Genomic DNA, 24,996 nt, shown 5'->3' on the forward strand with positions numbered 1-24,996 from the left:
GCCTGAGGATCTTCAGACATCTTCCAGGAAATAACGTGTTGGCGTTGCCCACTGGCGAGGGCGAAGGGGAGGGGGGCCAGGTGGTGGTGTTGGCTTATGAAACTGCTCTCAAGAAGTTGGAGGCCCGTTTCGGCAAGAGAGCCAACATAGTGTTGGAGAGGTATCACTTTTTCCCGAGAGCGCAAGGTCCTGGTGAAAGCATTGACTCCTACGTGACGGCCTTGCGCACCCTTATTTCGACCTGCAAGTTCACTGGCCTTATAGAGGAGTACATTCGCGACCAGATCATGATGAGGACAAGTGATTCCAAGGTTAGGGAGAGGTTATGGACGGAAAGGGACCCTCCTTTGGATAAAGTGATTGAGATAGCCCGCGCCCTGGAGGAGTCCAGGAAGAGCGTCAAGGAAATGACTGAAAAAGTGGATGTGGTACACATGGTTCAGCCACGCAAGGCAGAGGATAACCGTGCCAGGGACAAGGACCAAAGAGGAACGTTTAGCGCCAAAGACCTTTGCAAGAAGTGTGGCTGGCGAGGACATGTTGCAGGGTCCAAGGAGTGTCCTGCTTCTGCGGTTGTGTGCAGGAAGTGCAAGGGGAGGGGGCATTACGCCCGCATGTGCAGGGGTGGACCGCAGAGGGAGAGTGTGCGCATGGTGGACCCCGACGGGGACGATGAGGATATAACTGTTGTTGGGTACGTCAGTCCTTCGCAGGTCCCGGGTGTGCGCGCCAAGGAGGGGGTGCTATTGAGTGTGGGACCCACCAAGAAGAGCGCGTGGGCTACCCTCAGTGTGAATGGGGTTCCCCTTAGTGTATTAGTTGACACTGGCTCTCCTTATACCATGGTCTCTCCCGAGCTGTACAAGGCTAAGTTTCAGAAAAAGGTGTCCGACTTGATTCCACCTAACATTAAAGCTTGTGCTTATGGGCGTGTCCCCATTAAAGTGTTTGGTTATGACTGGGTTGACATAAAGTTCCACGGGCGAAGGACTAGAGGCAAACTTTATGTGGCACACAAGGGTGATCCTGTTATTGGTTGGGATGAACAGGCAGCTCTTGATATCGAGGTTCGCCCGGGTAAGGCGGTCCCAGTTTTGTGTGTGAGCAAGGAAGGTGGGGATGAGTGGAAGGATGCTAGTCCATTGACGGCTGATGTTCTCCAGGCCAAATTTCCCTCAGTGTTCTCCTCTACTTTGGGCAAGTTGCGTGGTTTTTCCCACAAAATAGTTTTGAAGAGGGGTGCTATCCCGGTGGTGCATAGGGTCAGACGGGTGCCCATTGTCGCACGGGAGCCACTCAAGGCAGAACTGGACAAACTCTTGGAGGCTGGTGTGATTGAAGAGGTGGAATCCTCAGAGTGGCTGGCTCCTATTGTATTGGCGCGCAAATCTGATGGAGGCATGAGGATGTGTGTCGATTTCAGGGATTTGAATTGCAATATCTGGATCGACAGACATCCCTTGCCTAACATCAACGAAATGCTCTCTCTGGTGGGTGGAGCGTCTCATTTTTCCACCCTTGATCTATCCTCCGCATACCACCAGGTGGACCTTCATGTCGAATCGCGCCCCCTCACCTCATTCATCACACCGTTTGGGGCCTTTCGTTTCCGGCGAATGCCTTTTGGTTTAGCCTCCGCCTCTGCTTTTTTCCAGCGAGTGATGCAGAAGTTGTTCTCCGGTGTGGGAGGCGTAGAGTATTTTCAGGACGATATTTTGGTGTGGGGCAGGTCGCACAGGGAGCATGATGAGAGGCTTTTGCAAGTTCTTGGCATATTGGAGAGGAGTGGTTTGACAGTCAAAATGAGTAAATGTAAGATTGGAGTGGGAAGCGTCACTTATCTAGGACACACCTTAGATGCTAAGGGGATACATCCCAAGGCTGATTTGGTGAAGGTGTTGTGTGAGGTGTCACCACCCGCCAGCAAGGACCAGCTGAGATCATTCTTAGGGTTGGCCGAATATTACAGCAGGTTCATTCCCACGTACTCTGACAAGACTGTTGCCATGAGAGCGTTACTCAAAAAGGGTGTTCGTTTTGACTGGTCTGAGTTGTGCCAGCGCGAGTTTGAACATTTGAAGGTTCTAGTCGATCAGGCTCCTGCTTTGGTTTCCTTTTGTCCCTCTAGGAGGACGGTTTTGACCGTAGATGCGAGTGAATACGGTGTGGGTGCTGTACTTGAGCAGTGGCTTGAGGGGGCTTTCCGCCCTGTTGCCTTTGCCTCCAGGGTACTCAGTGAGACAGAGCGCAGATACGCCGTGATAGAGAGGGAGGCCCTGGCTGCGGTCTGGGCATCGAAGCACTTTAGGACGTTTTTATGGGGTGTGGAATACACTTTGCGCACCGATCACAAACCGTTAGTGCACGTTTTAACAACCAAAGGATTGGCCCAAGCATCTTCCAGAGTGATGCGTTGGATGGCTGACATGGGGTAGTACAATTTCAAGGTCGAGTATGTGCCTGGTGAGAAAAATGCAGTGGCGGACTGTCTCTCTCGTTTCCCACGCCAAGATTTGTATGTTGGGGATCCGGTCCAGAATGTAGCAGGGGACGAGTGCACCTTGGTGGCCAAAGTGTTTCCTGCAATCAGTGAACAGGAGTGGGATATTGAGTGTGGTCGGGATCCCGTTTTGAACAGTATTAAGTCAGCTCTCGCGACTGGTGCGGGCAAGGAAGATATGAGTAAGTCATTTGGTCAAGTGTGGTCAGAGTTGTCGGAAGGTCCATGGGGCATCGCTAGAGGTTCTAGGTTAGTCCCGCCAGAGTCTCTAAAGGCTAGGCTTGTGGAGTTAGCGCACGAAGGTCACATCGGAAGATCTATGACGAAAAGGAGGCTCCGAGAGGGGTATTGGTGGCCCAAGATGGATGAGGAAGTTGAAAGGGTTGTTAAAGACTGCGCAGCCTGTTCCGTCAGTGATAAAAGTAAGACGACCCTAGCGCAGCCAATCCACCCCGTGGAGGTTCCCCGAGATGTGTGGTCCAAGGTAGCGGTGGATATCATGGGGCCCATAGACGCCTTGGGTGGTGGGTTGAGATTTTTTGTGGTATTAGTTGACTACACCTCCAGGTAGGTGGAGGCCACGGCTTTGTCTTCCGCAACTACGGAAAAGGTAATTGAGTTTTTGGCATCAGTGTTTGACAGGGAGGGTGTACCTGCAGGAGTTGTCACCGACAATGGTCCTCAGTTTGTATCAAGTGCCATGCAAGAATTTTTCTCTAAGTTAGGGATTCGTCACCACAGAGTGGCTTTGTACAACCCAGAGGCCAATGGGTTAGTGGAGCGCATGAATAGATTTGTGAAAGGAGCGGTTCAGTTGGCGATCGCTAATGGGTTGCCGTGGTGCAGTGTGGTGTCCGAAGCACTCAAGGCATATAGGCTTACCCCTTCGTTCCTTACGGGTTTGTCTCCGTTTGAGCTTATGAGGGGAAGGAAGCCTGGGTCCAAGCTGAGGGTGGCTGCCTTGGGGGGTGGGGTTCAAACTCGTGTGAACATGCAAGAAGTTCTCGATAGAGTTCGCGCCAAGCAGGATGCGTTTTGGCAAAGTCAACTTAAACGGAGGAGGCACTTGCCTGTGAAAGTGGGTGACCATGTAGTCGTGAAGAATCCCAGGTTCGTGGCCAAGGGTTTGAGCAAGTTCATGCAGCCATGTGTGGTGACCAGGGTTGGTCGTGGCTATGTAAAGTTACAGGACGGTACCAGATGGAGTTTGAGACGTGTGGTTCCTGTGGAAAATCCTGGTGGCATCTGGCGGGAAGAAGATACCCTCTACGCGGGGGGGCAGGATAGGAGTTTTGATGGGAATTGGACAGCTGCTCCTTGTGAGGTATCGTGTGGTTCCGCGAATGACAGTAGTGGTGATGGTACGGTTGCAGGTGGCGAGGGAACGGTTAGGTCTGGTGATGATGCGACTGGTTGTATTGCGTCCGTTCCGGGGTCCACGGGGGCCAATAGTAAGGTGGTAGTGCCAGCACCGATGGGTGCAGGAGTCGGTGAGAGTATGGTGGTCTCTTCCCCGGAATGTGAGGGTGTTGCACCTCGGGGTGGGGGAGTTGATGAAGTTTCCCAAGGTACTTCGCAGGATTCTGTGCTGTTTCCAAGGGAAGTGGGGCCTACTGAGCATAATTCTTCTGGGGAGACTAACAATGACACAAGTATCTGCCCAAGGAGAGTGAAGAAAGTGCCAGCTAAGTATAAGGACTTTGTCCTAGAGTTTGCCGATGATTGAGGATTTTAATTATGTCTTTCTTTAGGCCAATCTTCTTCTCCTTCCTTTTAGGAAGTATTCTTTCTCTGTGTTCCCTTTGTTTTTTCTTCCAGTTCCTTCATGTGGTGTTTGGGGCATGTTCGCGCTCTTTTCCTGTGTGTGTGTGTGTGTGTGTGTGTGTGTGTGTGTGTGTGTGGTGTGTGTGACGGGGGGAGAAGTGTTGTAATGGCTTTTCCGGTTTAGCCTCTCTTCACGAGCGTGGAATGCACCTGAGGATTCTACGCTCGTGCCGGGAGGTTGGCGGTTGGAAGAGGATTAAGGGGAGACGTGGGGAGAGCGGCTAGGACACGGCTGTTCAGGTTGATGATTAAAGTTGTTCCTAACTTACCTGACTCCAGTGGTCATTACACACTGCACAGTAATTAGGCTAGGATTCAGATAGGCTGGACTGGGATAATTAGTAATACGGCAATGCACGGGTGAGAGGCGAATGCAAGGTGCGTCTTAGTGGCCGTAGGTAGGGGACTCTACTATATGGCCTTAGTGAGGTTCCCAATCACGTTGTGTGCAGAGGCAGATAAATGAGTACAAGGAGGCCGAAGGCAAGCAGTGCTAAGCATGATGTAGTAGTAAAAAGTACTTATCAAGTTTTTCTAGGGGTGGCTGCAGTTCAAACGAGCGGAAGCAGCGGTAGTTCAAGATGGAATGGCGACAGAGCGCAAATCTGCTGTGGTGAACTTTGCTGGTCAGATGTTAGGAGCAGATTGTGGCCAGAACGCTGGTCGCTTCTCCTCGTTACCCCGAGGCAAACAGGGGCAAACAGAGCCTTTTCAGAGCGGCACTTCTCGGCAGTGGGCCGGCTTCTGCCTGTGCCGTTGGATGTGTGGGATCTTTATCACCCATGTTGCTTGGCAACACAACGCTTCATTCACGGAGAACGGACACCATCTTAGGTGCAGGCAGCACCCTTACGGGCCATAGTGGGTAGAGCATCGATGAGGGCTTGTCGGAGGTGCTGTAGAATGTAGATATGCTCTCGGATGCCATCGGCGAGGTGAGCAAGTGTGTTTAGCATAACACACAATACATGTAAGGGATGAGGCACCTGGTTGCCTGGTTGCTGTTCTTGCAGAGGATGTCGCAGCTCAGCTGATCTCCAGTGGTGTTGGAGACGAAAGAGAGAGGGGCTCCTGCCCTTGCCACGAATCTGGCTGTCTGAGGGTTATCAATGAGAGACAAAAATTGGCTGCACCACCCAGAATCCTACACAAATGAGTAATGGGGAAGATCCAGCTACCGTTTTCATGGATTTTGGTCGAATGGGCTAGTCCAAAAGATGGCACTGAGATCGCTGGGTTCGGTATATCATCCCTCTGCCAACAGGAGAAGCACAGAAAGCCTTTCAAGCTTAAACCATGACAGTTCAACCCTGTATGAAGAGCTGAAGCAGGGTATCCTGTAGAGGCTTGGGCGGGATCAGAAGCAGTATAGGATCTGACTACGACACCTATGATTATGACAAGGGGAAACTCCCCGCCATAAGTCATACAGCGTGAAGGATCTAATAAGCAAATGGCTGAGCCAAAAAACATCCGAGGAGGCCAAAGAAATGCTTGACCGAGAACAGTTTGTTGATTCTTTCACCCCATATCTGCCAAAATGTGTTTACATCTACATGATCTCTCCCTAAAAGAAGCAATCCAGACGGCTAATGGGCAGCAGACAGATGTGTACTTGCGGGAACCAATTATGGGGCCTAATAGGACCAGTGAAGCAAAACCTAGAATTGGGTGAGAGAAGAGAGTCCAACCCTGCAGACATCAAGTACTAGCAAACACCATGGTTCTCCCACTGTCTTGAGTATTGTACACAGCTCGCATCTGGCAGGCTCCATTATGCATTCTTTCACTATGTGAAAGTGCAATTAATATTCCTATATACCAGACAAGACAGCAACAATTACTTGAATTGTATATTTTGCACTAGCAAAGAATCTTGCCATTAAAGTGAATGCGCTCAACACAACACTTAGACAGAGGTTTCTAAATCATGCAAGTGCACAGTACTGTCAAGAAGGTCCAGGTGAGTTGGCGGGCTGCTAGAGTACATCACAGTCAATTTTGATGCCTGGAACTGGGGAGTTTCCTCCATTATTGCAGCCAGGTGCGGGATGGGTTGCTACAGTACCAATACAATCCATCATATTCCATTGAATGAGTCATCAGTACGGTACTGTAGCAGGATGTCTGTAGAGATTTGCCAACCTGGTGTGTGGTGGCGGCGGGAGGCCCCTTGTGGTAGTCTGAGGTAGAGAAATGTTGATGAGTGGGTATATATAATACATCTACCATCACTAAATAATAAGTAGAATTAATTCAGTTAGGCAGCTGCATGAAATCTTTCTGTGCGTGCAGAAAGTGTGATGACTACTATGGATCCCTCATTGAAACCCTACCCAAAGTATCCAACCCAGTGGGCAGGGAAAGGCACACCCTTCCCGAGCATGACCTTGGGGGTGGTGTACTGCAGGAGGATCACCATGGAGGAGTAAAGGGTCAGGACAGTGAGGGATACCTATGGGACCCTGCAGCATCAGATCCAACGCGCTTTAGATAGATGGATCTGATGCTGCAAGGTACAGGAGAGGCGGCGGATGGAATAAAGGTAAGCAGGGGGGTTTATGGGTGTACTCGCGGTTTGGGGGGACATGGGTTTGTTTTTATGTACCAAGGTAAAAACGTATTCGCAGCGAAAATGACTACGGTCAATTTTGCTGTGATTTTGTACCAAGGTCAGACAACCTAAATCCCTGAGGGATAACATTAGACTACTACACCACAAGAGTCCATTGCTGACGCTCTGTTATAACTCTCATAAGACTGGTGGCCTATCTTTAAAATTCAATTGGGCCCCCACACATCTCTAGCCGGCCTGCCATGCACCCAGTGACACAACATAACATTCACAAACTTAATTCCAATACAACATACAAACAATGCATTATTTATCATTCATTCAGACACAAAAGTCAACACACATATGCTTGCATACACTCTCACTCACACACAAATGCACCCAACCCCTCCATGGACATACATTGTGTGCACACAACACACAACATTTATATGTACATATACAATAACAAATGGAAAAAGTGGCACAACGTCCATTGAGCAGACCAGACTTTATCACACCCTGATCCCTGAAATTGTGGGCTAAATTGACTTGACCTAGCTGAACTAAAAAGCCATGGCCCAAAGGAACAGATTCACTGGAATGTCAGCAATTCCCTTGATTTTTCCTTTCATTCAAAGACAGAAGCCGTTGGTTAATGCAGTGCAGTGGGTGACCAAGTATACTTGGAATCCATTTTTAAATGCCATATAGCTCCAAACCTGGGTTGTGCACAGTACCATATATGTGTACATGCTGATAGATTATTTCTACAAGATTCTGACTGATTAAAATGAAGGTATGTTTTCCTGTGTTCAAATGGCTCCAAGCAGTGGAGTACCAAACAGGAGAGGCAGAGAGGGTAAGCTGACGCCTGTGGCTCTTTTAAGAGCCAGACCGGGACATTTGTCATTGGGACACCTCTCCCGTTTGGCACATCAAAGAGGGCGCCCAACGGCAAAGGTGTCTCGATGGCAGGACAATGTGTGCTGAGCAATTCCTGCTCAGCATGCTCATTGTCCTGGGAGCAGGAAACTTTACCCGTTCTGAATGGCAGAGGTTTCCCACTGCCAGGACAATGTCACAAGGAGCTCCAGGCAGCAGAGGGTCCTCACGTTGCTCTGTATCAACAGAGCATTACAATGTGAGTGATTAGGCTCTGATGGGAGGGAGGGTTCTGCTATCAGCAGGAACTTTTGTCCCTTTAGAAATGTGAATGGGAGGGAGTGAGCAGGGCGCATGATGTTGCATGCTTTATGAAATAATGACTATTGCTTTAAAACACAAGGGGGATTTGTTAGGCTCACATTAATCTGCATGATGCTATTGTGACTTTGCATGCAGAATGGCGAGAATAAAACTAAAGCCATGCTCCCATTGCTCAACATATTTCTATGACAATGTATATAGTGTATGGGTAGTTTACTATGAAAGACTAGTTTATTATGTAATGTGGTTTGCTTCCAAGGTATTGCTATAAATAATTATTTAAGCACATGAAATGTAAAGCAACACCTTAATAAATATATTTATCAACTAAACCTGGAAAGATGTGCGCAGTCGCCTAAATTGTCCACATCCCAGTTTCACCATTTAACCAAGTGTGTGTTCCTGAGCAAACCATTTAATCACATTGTGCCTTATCTGCAGCTCTGCAAGTGACTCTGATTCACTTCAAAGCTTATGTTTATGTATCATGCTATTATAATGGAAAAGCCTAATGACTACAGAGTTGCTCCACATATAACAAAAATGCAATTTAGGCATTTTGCACCATTAAGTTATTTTTCAATTGGCTTATTTATGGCAACTTATTATAAAGTCACTTCCATGGTGCCTCCAAGTATGAAGGACTGATGATGCGCTTTGCAATGTCCTTTTCTGTGAAGTCATTTCTGTTGGTCAAACGATAAAATAATTAGGAAGTTTGCATGAATTTTCCCTCAGGGGGCTTGGACAGCTCTAACAGATGGGTTTCAAAATGCCATCTTCCACTAATGTTGCCAAAAAAGTAGATTGGGCCAGGTGTGGGCGGTTTGGGGCGCCAATGAGACCATGTGGAATTGCACATACTGCATTTCGTTGCTAACCCCCTCCCCACCCCCACTCTTACAATGTTGGATACTCCCCTGCTTAGTTTGGTAAGTGAAGCAGGTTTTGGCGGCATGTAACCTGAACCATGACACCCATTTACTAATTTGCACCAAACCGTCCTGAAAAAGTGTCTGCAAAACTCGAAATACTTTTTGCCAGTTTGGTTAAGATTATTTAGGCGGCAGGGGGAAAAGTTAAACAGGGCTCCTAAAATTATGCTTTTAACACAAAATCCCATACGGTTCCTTCTGCGCACCTAGAGCAAAAACTGCTTAACAAATGTTCACCATGTTTGGAAGGCATATAGCACTCAAATTCATTTGACAGAATTTGCAGAGTACGACAGTTTTGGGTCACAAGTTTTCTCAGCTTGACACTTTCCACTCTACTATGGGAGGGCGCACCTTACGCCAACTTCATTTTGAAATTAGGATGGTGATGCTTTAGTAGCATCTGAAAAGTGACAAGACTAATTTGAGAGGCGTGGCAGAGCTGTGGCTTGAGACCGAGAATGCATCATTTGTTATTGTTAGTGTGTCTTCATACTTGGGGCCTCAGTGTGTAGTGTGAGCTCTGCTCACATTGTCCAAATGTGACACACACCCTCACTAGGGTCAGCCCGAATCCCAGCACCACAACAAACATACACAAACACAATTTAAAATTATATTTAAAAAAGTACCTTCGCTCTGCTTTCAAATGCCGGTCTCATGTTACACGGACCTAACCTCTTTGCACTCACGCACCTCCAGACAGAAACCAGCAAGCTGTATGAGCTTCCTAGTTCCTGTCTGTGTGTCACATGAACACAAAGCCGGAAAGCAATTCTCTACGCCGCAGCCCCTGGAAGTGCTGCTGCTAGCCTGGAAGCACAGGCGCCAGGCCCTGCAACACTCAGTTCAGCACCCTGGCTGCTGACTTTGAGTCAGGCCAGCCAGGGTGAGGGGTAAATAAAGGGGTAAACCTGCACTCAAAATCCCTGATCCTTCAGGTATAATATACAATAATCGAAAGAAATGGATCAGTGGAATGGGATGACGTTGGTTAAATTTAGTACATATCAAATTTTATTCAAAAACTCATCACATGAAAAAATTCATCTTAATGTCATAAAATTTCATAAAAACCATCAATCAATTCATACCATCATTCGTATCCACATACAAAAGCTCATTCAAACATACATCAATAAAACACCCTAATGTGTTACTACATCAAATATTGTTATTCCAAATATTTTCGATTATCATCTTCAATAGCGACCCAGTCCATAGTATCAGGTGTCGTTGTGTAACTGGTATCACATTTCACAGGATATCTCTCACGGACAAAATATCAACACGTGTTTCGGTCAGAGACCTTCTTCAGGACATCGGGCTAGGAGCAGATACTCCGCCCTGTTCTAAACGTATATGGGCCAGTAATAAATCTAAAAACAAATAAAAAACCACAATGTCATCCCTATTTCTTAAAGTCGGTGACGAAAAAGGTCACAATGTGCTACAATTCAATAAACACATATACCCTACTCACCCCCAAGTTCCAACTCGCGGGACGTTGAACAAGACAGCGGAAATGAATCCTCCACTGGCATCAATATATATGTTAAGCCTGTGGGACCAACAGAAACACCACTCAAAATATATCACAGAGCAAAGCACATAATGTGCCTACCTATGACCATACAAAGTGTAAAATTATAAAAATTCCAAGAGAAGAACACTTACGAGCATCTTGGTGCCGTTTGAAGCTCCTCTAGCACAATACGACCCAGGAACCCCCTGGGGCCCACGTAAAGAATTTGCAGGATGATTTTAATTGTGTATCAATCACACGATCCTCCGTAACACTGCCAAACAGAAACATATAATAGCAGTGTATCAGTGGAGGGTTATTCACTTCCTATTAGGTCATTGTGGACGATATCGCATCTCGTGTTGCACCACATACAGGGAGTGATCCTGCTTATTAATATCATTCTCTGCATTAAAAAATACTAAAATGCTAAAAATGCCAAATAAGTGTATGTGACAACACACAACACCCATTATTAGTGCGCTGTATATATCGGTGCGGCACTGCTCCCATGATATTTAGAAAAATCGCCTGCTGTACTAGCGATAAACGTGATGAAACACTAGTCATATATGACTTATGTCAAGTATACCTACATAGAATATTTGCTACTTCAAAAGTTGCAATGCTATATATACGAAGGAAAAAAGCTGCCATAGTATCTACATTATTCCTCGTTACAAGTATGGCGTATCAAACGCCTCATATCTAGTTTGTAAGAGGATTCAATTCAGCACTACAGCTAAGTTAACGCCTAGTCTAGAATACTGAATGAAAACCCTTATGGATATATCTTTATGTCCAGTTCATGCGTTCTGGATGACTACCCCTATATAACACCCCTCTCTTGGAATCCCCCTGACCCCACTGAGCCAAGAAGTAGTTCTGTTTTGCAAGTTTAAAAGGTTTATTTGATAATTTAAAATATATATATATATCACACTTTATAATAAATTAATAATTGAGTAGCACACTTAATCTGATATGATAAAGATCAACAACGGAGAATCTGGCACTAGCACACTTCTTATAGTCACTAATGAGTTGACATGAAATGGATAAGGTAGCACACTGGTAAATAGGAACAAAAGTATAATGTGGTAGAGGATGCTTTATGTAAGCTCAGGTGGATGCAATATTCAATGAATGCAGTACAGAAAATACTCAATATGATTTCAACCAAACAATGTAATCACTTTTCTCTGGCAATCCCCCCCCCCCCCCCTTGATGCAAGGCAAGGAAATGGAAGGAAAACACACAGTTCTCAGAAATGCAATCAATGTAAATCAGTTCACCCCAGCAAGCTTACACTACAGAAAACAGATAGGAGTTTTGAAAACACAGGCAAAATGCTTTGATATGTGCTAGCAATGGATGAGAAATATGCTGGAAATGCTTTTAATTCCCTTTCAGAGGTTCAGGGTGAGTGGTATCTAGTTAATATTAGTCCAGGCTCACACTAGCAATGATGCAGGGATAGTTAGCAGGTTAAACGAATTTCTGGCAAATGGAAGGCAAGCAGCAGCAGTTTTTACATGTGAAGAAATTTGCAAATCGCGGTAAAATTCGCGGATGCGCCGAGCGCTATTACAGAGGAACCACAAGGACTATCTCTATTGTTTTGGGGTCCTAGGAAAGCCTAGGATCTCAGCTTCAAAATGAAAGTTACTGCAAGTCTCTAGCACAAACGGTTGCGGAGATATGAGCGATTTTGTGAAGGTCGTTTTTCAGATTTGAAATTTTAAAGTTCAAAAAGACAAGTGCAGCTTGCAACTAGGAAATGACAAGTGACAGTTAGGAGGCAGTTCTACTTAGATTAAAATAGATTGAATTATATTATTTTAACTAAGAGATTGGTTCCGCACAGTTTTGCTATGTACTCACACTATATTCTTGAGTGAAATGGGCCTCATCACGGATCTGGTCAGGGTTTTAGACTCGCCTCTGGTCTCGGCACTTCACAGTGATCTGGGTCAGCCCTCTCTGGTTCTCTGGTCTGGGTCTCTAGTTCTGGATAGATTGAAGTCTCTAGTTTGGCTCTCTGGGGGTTTGATGAATTTGAAGTCTGGATCTCTGGATGTTGTATGGTCCGGCAGAGCGCGTTGCAGCAAATGGAATTGAAGGTCCCTATCTGTCCTGTCTGTCTGCTTTTATGTGCTTAGAATGTGGGTGTGTTCTAGCATCACTGACCCTACCTCTCTCTCAGCTTCTAATTGGTCAAACTTCCATTTATCATTTGATTGGGGAATGAACTGTGAGTCAGAGGGATGTCATTTTATGGCTTGCAGATAGGACACTCCTCTGTCAGATTGCACACATTCTATATTTGATAATAAAAGACATATTTCACAGTTACACAGTTGCTTGAAATTACATATACATGGTGTGGCTGAATTTAGCCATGTCTCTGTCCAAATCTGCTGTTTCTAAGAGCTTGCATTCAGAAATGGCACATAATTGACTTTTTAACTGATTTTTCACTTTCTGACATTGACCCAACTTTACATACATGTGTGCAGGGAGTATGGACATTAACTGATGAAGTTTCAGATTTTTAACATGCATACATTTAGAGTAATATCCACTTTTCCGCTAAAACCCCTCTGAACACGCCACCGGGTCGAAAAACCTCTTAAAATGTGGGCAGAAAAATCACAAGAATTATGGTATCATTTATAAATTTTTCACATGTCCGCTCTATGAATGATCCATCTTTTTAGAGTTATGTTCTGGCTCCAAAGGGGTGTGGTTTCCTCTCAGCACAAGGTAGAAATACTGGTTTATCCAGTTCTGCCAAGCCAGCTTGCTCTCACAGGCAGTGCTCCTCCCAGCTTCTGCCAAGAGGAAGCTACATTTTACAACTGCTGTAATAAAACCTTTGCCTGAGTCAGGAGAGGCTCATTGTTCAAGAGGAAGCCATTTATGATCCTCTCAATAAACCCTCTGCCTGGGTGAAGGGAGTTGCATTGTTCACTCTCCTACAGAGCACAGGTAATTCAATTATCAGATAGATGGCATATCCTTAGTGTGAGCAGCAAAAGGGCAGATAGGCCTGGGAACACAGCTGTGACTCAAGTTTCACTCCTGATGGGGGTAGTTGCCAGGCAGAATTCAGTTCCTTAAGCCGGGTTTCAGATAAAATGTCACTTTTTGTTCCCCAGTTTCTGCATTCAAATAAAACTAAACATTTTCACATATGCAGCTAGAAGGCTGATTCTAAGTTTAAAACTATGACATTTAAACAGTTACAAAGGCATGTGACACCAAACATAGGTCACTCATTTAATCTAAACATTTTCGATTTTAGTGTCTTTAAATCCAGTGCAACTTAAACTGCTGACTCCATAGCAGTTTTGTTATAAGCATTGTTCTGGGCTCTTCATTTCCCAGATTTTGTAGGCACACAAAACTCCATTCTACCAAATGTCTGCTGGTGTCCAGTGAGTTTTTAGATGTGTTGCAATGCTTAAAATGTTTAAAATAGACAGTTTGAGCCTGCCTTCAGAGAAACACAGGGTGGTTTTAAACTGCCGGCTTTTGGATAGTGGTGAGTACTGGTACTGCACCCATTTTTGGGATTTAAGAAAATGAATTCCCAACAATTCTAGGTTGCATTTGGCAATCAGCATTGCCATTCCCAATGGTTTCAGACTACTGTGCGGGTAGTCCAATGGTGATTTTAAAGCGCTTTGAAGCTAACCGGCGCTACTGTTTTTCCTTTGGCAACCCATTTCCCTCATGGCAACCCGGCCTTTCGTTCTCGCACTGGTGGGTGGCAAGTGAGGCAACCATTTCGGTGTGCGCACAAACTGCGCAGCTTTCCTGGATTTCGGCGCACATGTGGGTTTTCCGCCATCTTGAATTTTCTAAGCCCACAGCACCAAATGTTGTGGCATGATAGCTTAAACGTGGGTCAGGACACCCAACAAGTTACAGTAAGTAAGTCATACTCTACATGGCCTCGACCGTATCATACTCCCTAGTTCATCATTTACCTTCGGACGGAACGCACAGCCCCGCTCGTTGTGGGGAAGAATTTCACAGCCAGCACCTCCCTCGTTCAAACGGCGCCAAACAACAACATAGCATCAAAGTTTATACGGGCTAGACACAGTCAAGGGACTATCATTTGTTCAGTGCTGCGGACACTGAAAAAGGACCGATAACAAAGTCCACACCAGCTAGACATGGACAAAAGACTATCCGTAATGGTGAACTACAGACCCTAGAACAATTAAAAACCTAAAACTGAACAAAATGGGACAAGATGTCAATCCCTCATCAGTCACGTATAGCACAAATGAAGGAGCAAAAAGAGGGCAAGAAACGCCCTAAGTATAGACCTATTGAACTTCACACCCTGATTTCAGGGACTGGGACCTATGGAAAATGTGAACACCCAGGTACATGCTGCGTTTAAATATTCATGTGTTACAGCTTACCCCCGATCAGTTCACTATTTCTGGATAACTTATGCAATATGAAGAAAACAGCATTAAAAACTTAACACAATGTAAGAAAAGCAATGTAAGGCAAACAAAATGAAACAAACAAAACAGTCACCGTATGCTTCAAATGGAAACTTAAATACTCAAATACCCCTCGATGGTACATATAGCGGGTGCATCTATACTTCACATCGTTATGTTTACCTCCACAATTATCTGTTATTGAGCACAAGGTGCAAATGTGTATTATCTTCAATCTCATGTTAGCCAATGGATGACTTTCACCTACAGGCAATTCTATAGTATTACACATCAGTTTTTTGTGACCAAATTGTTCCATTCTACTGAAACAGAGTGTGAATCCATTTTTGTTCAGTGCGATGTAATATTATACCAGTGTCGCTCCCTCTCGTGTTACTCTTAATATGTTGGAGTACAAACCACCTCATGTCTGTGTCTTTGTGTTGCATTTTGGTAGAATGTTCAACCAACGGCTTATCTGCCACTTTATTACGTATACAGCTCCTGTGTTCTGATATACGTTGTCTGACCTCGCGTGTGGTCTTACCCACATATAGAAGTTGGCATGAACAGCTAATAATGTAAATTACATTTTTAGTTAAACAGTTGGTATGACAGTTCATCTTCCAGACTCTTTGGCCATAATGAAATTCTTTTTTAGTTTCAGTTAGAAGGCACACAACACATTTGCCACATTTGTAGTGCCCGACAATAGGCGGCAACCCTCACTGATCATTAATGGTAGGTTCTCTTGTAGGCTCTCGATCAGTATGAACCAATCTTTGTCTAAGATTTTGATTACGTTTAAACGCAAACATCGTTTTTTTCAGTAATGATCCTGGATGTTTGACTAAATTCCAGTGTTTATTAATAATTCTTTTTACATCCACACTCATAAGATTAAAAGTAGTTACACACACCAGGCGTTCATTCTTGTGTCTTTCCCGTGTAGTCGAGCAAATCTCACGATTAGTATTTTCAGCTCTCTTCAATTGATCTTTCACTAACCTTCTTGGGTATCCCCTGTTTTGCAACCTATCTTTTAACTGTTCCGCATGGAGCTTAAATTCATCCTTCTCAGAACAATTTGTCTTAATACGCAAGAACTGGCCATACGGTAAGTTCTGTCGTAAACTTGCAGGGTGAAAACTGTTAAAGTGTAATAGGGACTTTTTATCAGTAGGTTTTCTGAAGAGAGTGGTTGTGAGTCGATTCACAGTTTTTTTAATTACAAGGTCAAGAAAGCTCACCTGACGGTAACTGTGTTCAATCGTGAATTTTATATTCATGTCACACTGGTTCAACCAAACATGAAACTCATTAAGGGATGTCACTGATCCCTTCCAAATTAAAAAAACGTCATTGATATACCGATGCCAAAGTTTCAGATGCGTTTTTAGGATTGGATGGCTCGTAAGCCAGCCAGGGTGAGGGACTGAGCCATGCAGAGCATCCCAGCCCCGAAAGTGTTGCAGCGCGGCTGCCAGGCATCTCAGCATTATGTAATGAGACAGCGCAAGCCTTGCTGGGCTCCCCAGTCAGGCTTGCGCTGTCCAAGTACTTAATTGATGATTGTGGCCCCCCTTATCTCCCTCCAAAAGTTGGGGGGACAAAAAGACATGCCACAGAAGTCGGGGTAGACAAAACCCTCTGTCCCCCCCCCCTACAATTACACCCATGGATGGCGCACCTGGTCGGCAAAAGCCACAGTTGAAGCAGTCCTGTGAACGTGGAGAGGAACACCTGTAGTGACTTACCCGGTGAGTCTAAGCAATATGAGTGATTCTGGGGCTCACCGGTGCAGGCCACGTGTTCAGGCCCGGCAGGATCACTCACCAGCAGGTGAAAGGCAGTATAAGCAATGTTACAAATGCCGAAGTGTTGTTGACATACAAAAACAAGCATCACGAATGCCAAATTGTTACAAACTTCAGAAGGCAAGCTAATAAATCTTGTGAATACTGAACCATTGTCCCTTTCCAAAGGCAAGCTAATAAATCTCACGACTACCGAACTGCTGCAGACTTGCATAAGTGGCTGATGGTAAACCAAACAAGGTCCAGGAATAAAGGTGTGAGTTTGAGCAAAAACCACCTTAATACCACCAATACTGCAGCCAAGAGACCTTGGGAAACAGCCAATATCAGTTCAATAAAGGTTGCCAAGCACAAGAGGGGAATACTGAGACGCCCCAAGGTTGCAAAGGTTGCCATTCAGATTCAAGGATACCCAACATTGTGATTGATGTAGATTCACATTGCTACAGCCAGAGGTCCTGATAAGGATCAATGTGAATGCTCTATTCCCTGAAAGCAGTTAACCTGCTTATGATATAGAAGGCCATTTACGTTTTTTTATTCTACTGTGGAAGTTACCATTGAAGCACTTATCTGTTTTGGTAGGCGGGTAGGCAAGAAGACCCGCAGGGCAAGAGGCAATTGCCCCAAAGAAACCTGTTGAAAGGTTATGCCAGGTAGAATGAACGAGTGCTGAAGAGTGGTACTATTGGAAAGCAACATATTACGTTGTGACACTTGGGGAAGGATTGGGAAAGATGATTGAGGAAAAGTTACAATTCTTCCTGCAGTCATTCTTGAAGCAGATCATTCATACCAAACCACTTGTTGTTGTCAAACTTGAAGCAGACCATTCTGACCAAATAATGTGTTGTCAAAGATGTGAAGGAGTTAGCATCCCAGGAGGCGTGAGAGCTTATGACTTTTCCTTTCAAGATATTTTGGTAGAGTTCTTATTCCAAGAGGAGTGAGAGCTTTTGACTTTGACAAGTTACTTCATTGAAACAATGGAACTTGCTGTTAAAGTTGGATTTCCTTAGTTTTCCTTTGAACTGTGAAGAACAACCTTGTTTGGATCTGGGGAAGGGGTGTTTACCCAGTCCATGACAAGAGACATTGGTTATACTGTGCACCAGGTTATGTGATGTATACATTTGTTGAATTGAGTTGCCATATTATACCGTTTTGTTTTGATTGTTGTATTTGTGTGATGGTTAGAGATTCGTTGGTGAGAGTATTTCCCTTTTAGTTTACTATAGGCAGAGAAATCCACATTCGGGTAGGGATAGTGAGGTGTTTATTTAACCTGTTTTATTTAATAAAATGGCAGAAGTTAAAAACTCTTTACAAAGTTGTTCACCTCACAAATTACGATGATGCCACCTCTCAATTCCAATGACCCTAGGGCCTAAACTAGAAGGTTTCATCTGGAGAGCAACATTAGGCTTACCGAAATCGACAGCTGTGGAACCCATAAAACGTGAACTTGGGCTGCTCTCCATGGAGGCAGTTGTCGCTCAGAGCACAATCCAGCTGTACAGGAAAATCAGAAACCAAGATAGCCTCGAAATATACAGGATGATCTCCGAAGAAATATCTAAGGGGAGCAACAAATCCCTTAACAACTGGGCTGATAAGCAAAGGCGCACACTGCAAGAAATAGCCTGCTCAGAAGAGGAACTAATCCAGAATCCCAGGAGAATAAAAACTAAAATGGAATAGCTTGATTGGATAAAAACTAATGACAACGCTGTCTCGGACAAACTATTAACCCATCTGCCGCCAGTCTACAACAAACTGAAGCAACCGATGGAGTATTGCACTAAATATCCAAACAAACGCCTCATGAGAACTCTGCTGAAAGCCTGTTTAAATCTCCTCCCTACTCAAGAAGTCCTAACAATTCGGGCCGCATCCAAGGAAAAATCCTGTAGACTTTGTAGAGACCCGCAAGCCACGGAATCTATCAAACACCTTTTGATGGTTTGTCTGTCCATTCACCATGAAAGAGAGGCCTTCCTCGGCCCTGTGTACAAATCATCATACGTCGTCGACAACACCATCTGGTGGAATCGTCTCATCACGGGGGCCCAAATGAGATGGCTAATAGCGGCTACCAAACTAATAACCATTGCTTTGGAGAAAACTTTGCAAAATCCATAAAAGAGAATTTTCGACAAACACTTGTTCGGGAAATCTACATCTGCACAGAAAATTACACTTCTTCCTTTTAGACAACAAAGAAAGTTGTTTTGTAAAAATCTAAATTGATTAAATACAAATAAAAAAAATACAAAACAATTACGACCATTCACAGAGGGACTGTGAAAAACGAGGGGGTGTTTCACTGCCTAGACACTGGGGAACCCTTACTCAGGTGGCCAGGGCACGGCCATCGCCTTTGGATCCAGACCCTGGGGGTGGATATGTGCGGGAGGATCACCTGGGCGAGGGGTCCTCAAGGAGTGGGGGAGGAACACCCGATGGTGAGACATGGTATCCCCTTTTCCAAAGATCCCTGTCCCATCCTATTTTATAGGATATTCCAACATCCTAGGTCCTCCCCTACACAAACACTGAGCAGAGGAAGAGGAGATCTTAGGCTAAAAGGATTACCACCCATACAATACATTGGACATGCCCCACTAATAAGATCAGGCAGGGTCAGGCACTTGATCTTAATTACAAACACCTTCCTATTAGCTCTCGCCACATGGTTAAAAGGTGGAACACTGAGACACACTCTGAGCAAGGCGAGGCACGAGAAGGAGCAGTTCTTCCAGGGCGAGAGCGAACCAGGCAGAGCAGAACGACAGGTCGAGGGACAGAACTGAGCTCTGAAGAAACCTTGGACACCCCAGCGAGAGATCATTACCTCCAAAGGGCATTGAAGAGGTTGGGCAAGGAACCCCAGTCAAAGAGAAGGGACAAACCTCTTTTGTGTTTCAAGTATACCAGCCACCCTCACGGGTGATAGACAGAGTTGGGGAGGTGCAGCAGCAGTTATCAGCCTTGACTTCAGGATCAAAGCTGCGAAAGATGAAAATGAATTAACACAGTCGCTGAGTTGATGAAAGCAATGAAAGTCCGGTCTGTGATAAAATAAAACTTGATGGCAATGAAGGTTGCTCGTGTGCCGATAAGACGCAAGAGAAAGCTAAGCATTGTAAAGAACTGTAAATTAAAGATACAAAGTAACATAGTGGTCCGGCGAAAGAAAATTGCCCAATCTGTGAAATGTCTGATGCCATGGAAATGCGGGAAGAGAAAGAAACGGAGAAATACAAGATTTTAACTGTTATTAGATTTGATCCTGACAGAGGGGAACCTGAATGTTAGAAATACAAGATTAGAACTGTTGTCAGGTTTGATCCCGGCAGAGAGAAACCTAGATGACTTTAAAAATGTTAGGGTTCATCCGAGCAGATGTAAACCTGGATGTGAAAGATATCTTTGAACTTTGAAAGAAGTACTGTGCTCAAAACTACATTTACCAAGAGGCCTTGTAGGAGAGAAAAAGTGATGTTTTAAGGTCAAAGTGGTCATGTCGAGGTAAGAACAAAAGCCTTGCAGTTTCGAAAGTCTTCGTCAGCGGAGCAAAAGTAAAAGGAGGCTTGAGGCCGATGGAGAGAATCCTATGAGGGTGTGATTGAAGCTTGGGGAAGGGAACCACCACAAATTGTGTTTGAAAGGTTTGAGCCTGACGGAGGGAAACCTGTAATGAATTATGGTAAACAGAAGGAAACAAACTTTTGTTGAAACTTGTGACTATTTGTGGAAGGCCAAGTGGGCCCTAGTCCATGAAATGGACTGCATCATTGTGTTCAAAGCCAGAGTGTGTCGCAAGGTCAAAGTGTGCCACCTTACCCCGTGCTACAAAACACGGGGAAGGGAGTTTACTCAGCCATACTGACATTTCTTTTGAACACTGATTTTCCTTTTTGCATTACACATTCCCTTTACACATGTATTGTATTAGAAAGCAGGCAGGCATTAGGTTTATTAGTAAAGGCCATTTTATTTTGACTAAGGACCGACTAGGACTGTGTTTTCTTTTTGTTTGATGGCCGAGAATACTCCCATCTTAGTTATGGGGCAAGATAGGAGTTTTCCAACCCCTTTTAAACAATCAATAAAGATTTTGAAATTAGCAGTCAGTATCTACTTGTGATACCATGCCTCCTTCACGTGGCCCTGTGGTACTGGACACGCAGACAGCCTCTGGACATTGTCATGACTGCGGGGTACAGGGTTGATGGCCATGGTGGTGTTGGTTCATGTCGACAAGGCAATGGTCTCAGTGGTAGCTTGTGTTGACCCTGATGTTTTGGGCCCATCTTTCTCTCCCTGGATGGCCCATGAACCTGTTTCGGTATAAAAGTATTGTGTTCACTTGTCATGGTGACTGGTATATGACAGAGCAATACACTCATGCTTTTTGGAGGATGCTGACCAAAGGTTAATGGGTGGGTTCACGTGCAGTGGACTGTCGATTCACCCATAGGCACAAGTGCTCTTTTGATATGTACACACCTTCCTCTCTGTAACAATGACAGTTTGTGTCTTATGGTTTTGTTGTTATGTGTACCTTATCGTTTACTTAGAGGAGTCAACATGGTACCGTAACATCATGGCAAGGTACTTTTCCATGGGCCCCTCACAGCAATTGCAAGGTCGGACTTGGGAGAAACAGCCATAACCCTGGCCACAATGCAACTCGGATTAACGCAACCCCATCAGGCGTCACAGACATGAATCATCTATAATACTGCAACCGAATAGAACGCTTACATCTTTTTTAATTGCACTGTTCTAGCCATTCACTCAAGTTTCCTGTCCACCTATGGACACAGTACGCTCCGTCAGCCTAGAGCTAGATACTAAAAGTATGCATTGGCGCACTGCATTTCATCTGACATATATGAAATAGGGCCCGGTTCATGGAATTATTTGCGTGAAAAATAGGGGACTTGCACGTGCAAGCACCCATTCGTCGATTCATGGAACACAATGCGCAGGGCTTACCAGGGACTTTCAAGGAATCTGTGCCGGTCCAACATGTAACTGCGACACCACAAACGCCTTGCAGACACAACTAGCGAAGGGGCGTACGGGTCTGCACAGTCACCCAAAAAGTGGCCAGAACACATGAAATGGGGAACAACAAGCGACTATGTGGGCATTGCGAGGCAAGTCCTACAGTCAAATAATGGTAACGCCCATACGTGCGCTAAATAACCGTATTGATGGATTTCAACAGGGTACGGTGGCACAAGGAAAAGTACGTTCAAATCTTGAAACACGTACGCCACGCAATAGCTGGCGTAAACTTCAATGTGCACACAAAAAAATGCATAGAAAGCCCACACGATCAACAAACGCGCGTATACAGCTACGATTAATGTACCATTTCTCGCAGCAGTGATCGTGGGACACCGCAGGAGGAGGCAGAAGGCCAGGGCCTGGATTTTTCTACCTAGGAGCAGCCTTTTTTGAAAGCCTGATGACCAGGGCTATGGCAGGTATATGTTTCCACCTCATATCATATTAGACCGAGTCACGGAATGGGAAGATGACCTTACATCACCCACCCTGTGCTCCCAAGCACTGAGCCCCTTGGAAAAGGTGCTCAATGTACTGCACGGAAACCTGTCATAGTTGGGGGAATTTCACAGCCCACGCAGTCATGCTGCCTACACCAGGTGTTGGTAATGACTGCATGCCCCTCAGTCCGTAGGCACATCTACATGCCCAGAACACCTACAGAAAGGCAGGCCATGGTCCAGGACTTTTATGGGGTGGTGCTCTTCCGTGAAGTGCTTGGTGCATGTGGCTCTACGTCCACCCAGGGCTACAGAGCACATATATCGCAATCGCAAGCACTGGCATTCCATCAACAAGCAGGTTGTATGTGATGCCAAGGGCATTATTACTTCTGTATATGCAGACTATCCAAGGTCCACCCATGATAGTTTCATATTCAGAATGTCACCCCTACACCGGGCCCCGGAAGCAGGGAGGCATGATAACACATGGCTCATTGGGGAGTATAAATGCCCCTGCACATGCATGCATGTCATACACAGACAAATACACACCAATGACAAACATGTTCACCTCTACAAGGGACAGTGCCTAACCTCTGAGCACCTACATGATGACTCCTATACAAACCCTGCCACACCGCCCCAGGTAAAATACAACACAGCCCATATTGCAACTCGGGCCATAGTAGAGCACACATTCAGAGTGCTGAAGTCACGTTTCCGCTCCCTTGACCACTCTGGTGGTGAGTTGCTATATGCACCACCACTAGTGTGCAGGATCATTGTGGCAGCATGTGTCCTGCACAATGTTGCAACACGGCGTGGCGTACCAGTGGACATGGTGCTGCCCCCACATCCACAGACCCGCCGCTTGCGTATGACTGGCTAAAGAGCATGTGGAGAGGCTGCCCGTACCCAGCTTGTGGCTACTTTTTTCACCTAAACCCCATCCCCTGTGGAGTGCACACGATCATGCTACATTTCATGTGACATTCAATGATGCCAATGGATCACTCAACAGTGCCCACAAAACCACCCTGAGAATGTGCCCCTGGAAGTGCTAAATTGTGTGAATCTCTTACAACCTAAAAGACATTCCTCTCTTACCACCACAAGTAACACAATGACACCACTACCAACATGCAAACCTCCCATTCACTCACCTCTGTGTCACTCAACCCATCCCATATATCATGTAAAATGAACATCATACTGTGTCACGGTATGGCACGTCATGAAAAAGGATCCACCCAAATGACTGATGCACAAGGCAAGTTTCTGAAAGGGCTCAAGGATGCATGGAACAAGGGGTGAAAAAGAACATGTGCACAGAGCCCTAGAATCACTGAAACCATATAATTGTCACTCATATCCACCTCTGTGCATGTCACACAATCAACAGTGGTGATAACAGTGATTATGTTTGATGATGAAGTGTCAGCTTCATCAAGTGCATGAATGTGCCACCATGCATGGGCCGAGGACTGGGTGGAACAGACAGGCACCGTACCTGCATGGTGCAATTAGAAGGAGCAAGTGCACAGATGTTTAGAGGGGTGTGGCATTTGGAGGGTGGTAACAGGTTCAGGGGTGTTTCAAGTGCAACCAGTCAGTGGATGCTCGGGTAAGTGCAGAGAGATGCAACTCTCTCGGGTCATTACCCAAGTGCAGTGATGATGACCCTAGACCAGGTCCCGGAGGCAACTGCCCCACAAATTGTTGGTAGTGACAGGGGTGTTTGAGACCTTGAGGTACATCAAGCAGACAGTCATCAAGCAGCAAGGACAAAAGGAAGGGAGAGAGTGAGAAAGCAGAGGGATCGCTTAGCAGGGAAGAGGGAGAGAGAAGGAAGAGTAGAAGATGAAACACATGAGTAATCTGTGGAACTTAAGGATATGAGTCCACAAACAGAGGGCGGCAGGATGGGTATCCCAGAGATCAGCCCCTGCGTACGATAAAGATACCCTGAAAAAAATCTCCATCAAGAACTGGCTCACCTGAAGAAGATCGGAGTAACATGATTAAATGGCTCTGGAGGGACAGCATTCAGGTATGAATACTAGCAGATATGGAGTACGCAGGCCTCACAAATCACAGTACACAATGTATACTTCCTATGGCTCGACGCTGTCTGCCACGGCTAAACAGTGGAGGATAATCAGTGGCAGACAGATGTGGTCCTTGGCCTTGACGTCAAGCATAATACTTGCAGTTTTGTCCCGAATGAATTACACATGGTGTGGATTAGAAGCATGGCGTTGGCGCAACAGGCAGTAGCAGTAGTGTAGCCTGGAGAGTATCACAGCACGTGTAACATTGAACCTCTGCGTGATGTTGTGGAAGTGTACATTAACGGTGTGCATCACCACCTGCAAGTCAGACTCCTTCATAATCAGACAAATATGTGGCAGTAATGGAAGAGGGTAGTTGAACATCAATGCAACATTCCTGCCTTGGAATGAGTGTGCAGGGAGTGAGAACATGTAGGAAGGACTGAGTCAATGGCAGAAGTAGGCTGCAGTGGTGCCAATTGGGACATGCACATTTGTAAATGGCACACTAGCCAAGGTCATTTTGAGGGCACCAGTCCAGACTGGCTGTGTGGCAGACATGGTGAATAAGGGTGCCAGTGTGTCA

The 24,996-nt window shown here is 45.4% G+C and overlaps 1 long non-coding RNA gene across 2 annotated transcripts in view; it reads right to left on the reverse strand.

Moving 5' to 3' along the window:
• LOC138497491 (uncharacterized) overlaps positions 1 to 24,996 on the reverse strand; it is a 285,446-nt gene that overhangs the window by 156,775 nt on the left and 103,675 nt on the right. Inside the window, exons 2-3 of one of the 2 annotated variants that reach the window (XR_011278597.1) lie at positions 10,700 to 10,821; positions 10,506 to 10,583 (exon numbers count right to left, since the gene is read on the reverse strand). The exons of the other annotated variant lie outside the window; for it this stretch is intronic. This is a non-coding gene — a long non-coding RNA (uncharacterized lncRNA). The remainder of the gene's footprint in view (positions 1 to 10,505; positions 10,584 to 10,699; positions 10,822 to 24,996) is intronic. 2 annotated transcript variants of the gene reach the window in all.

This window comes from Ambystoma mexicanum, chromosome 5q, assembly GCF_040938575.1.
Source record: "Ambystoma mexicanum isolate Mex_15411 chromosome 5q, UKY_AmexF1_1, whole genome shotgun sequence".
NCBI lineage: Eukaryota > Metazoa > Chordata > Amphibia > Caudata > Ambystomatidae > Ambystoma > Ambystoma mexicanum.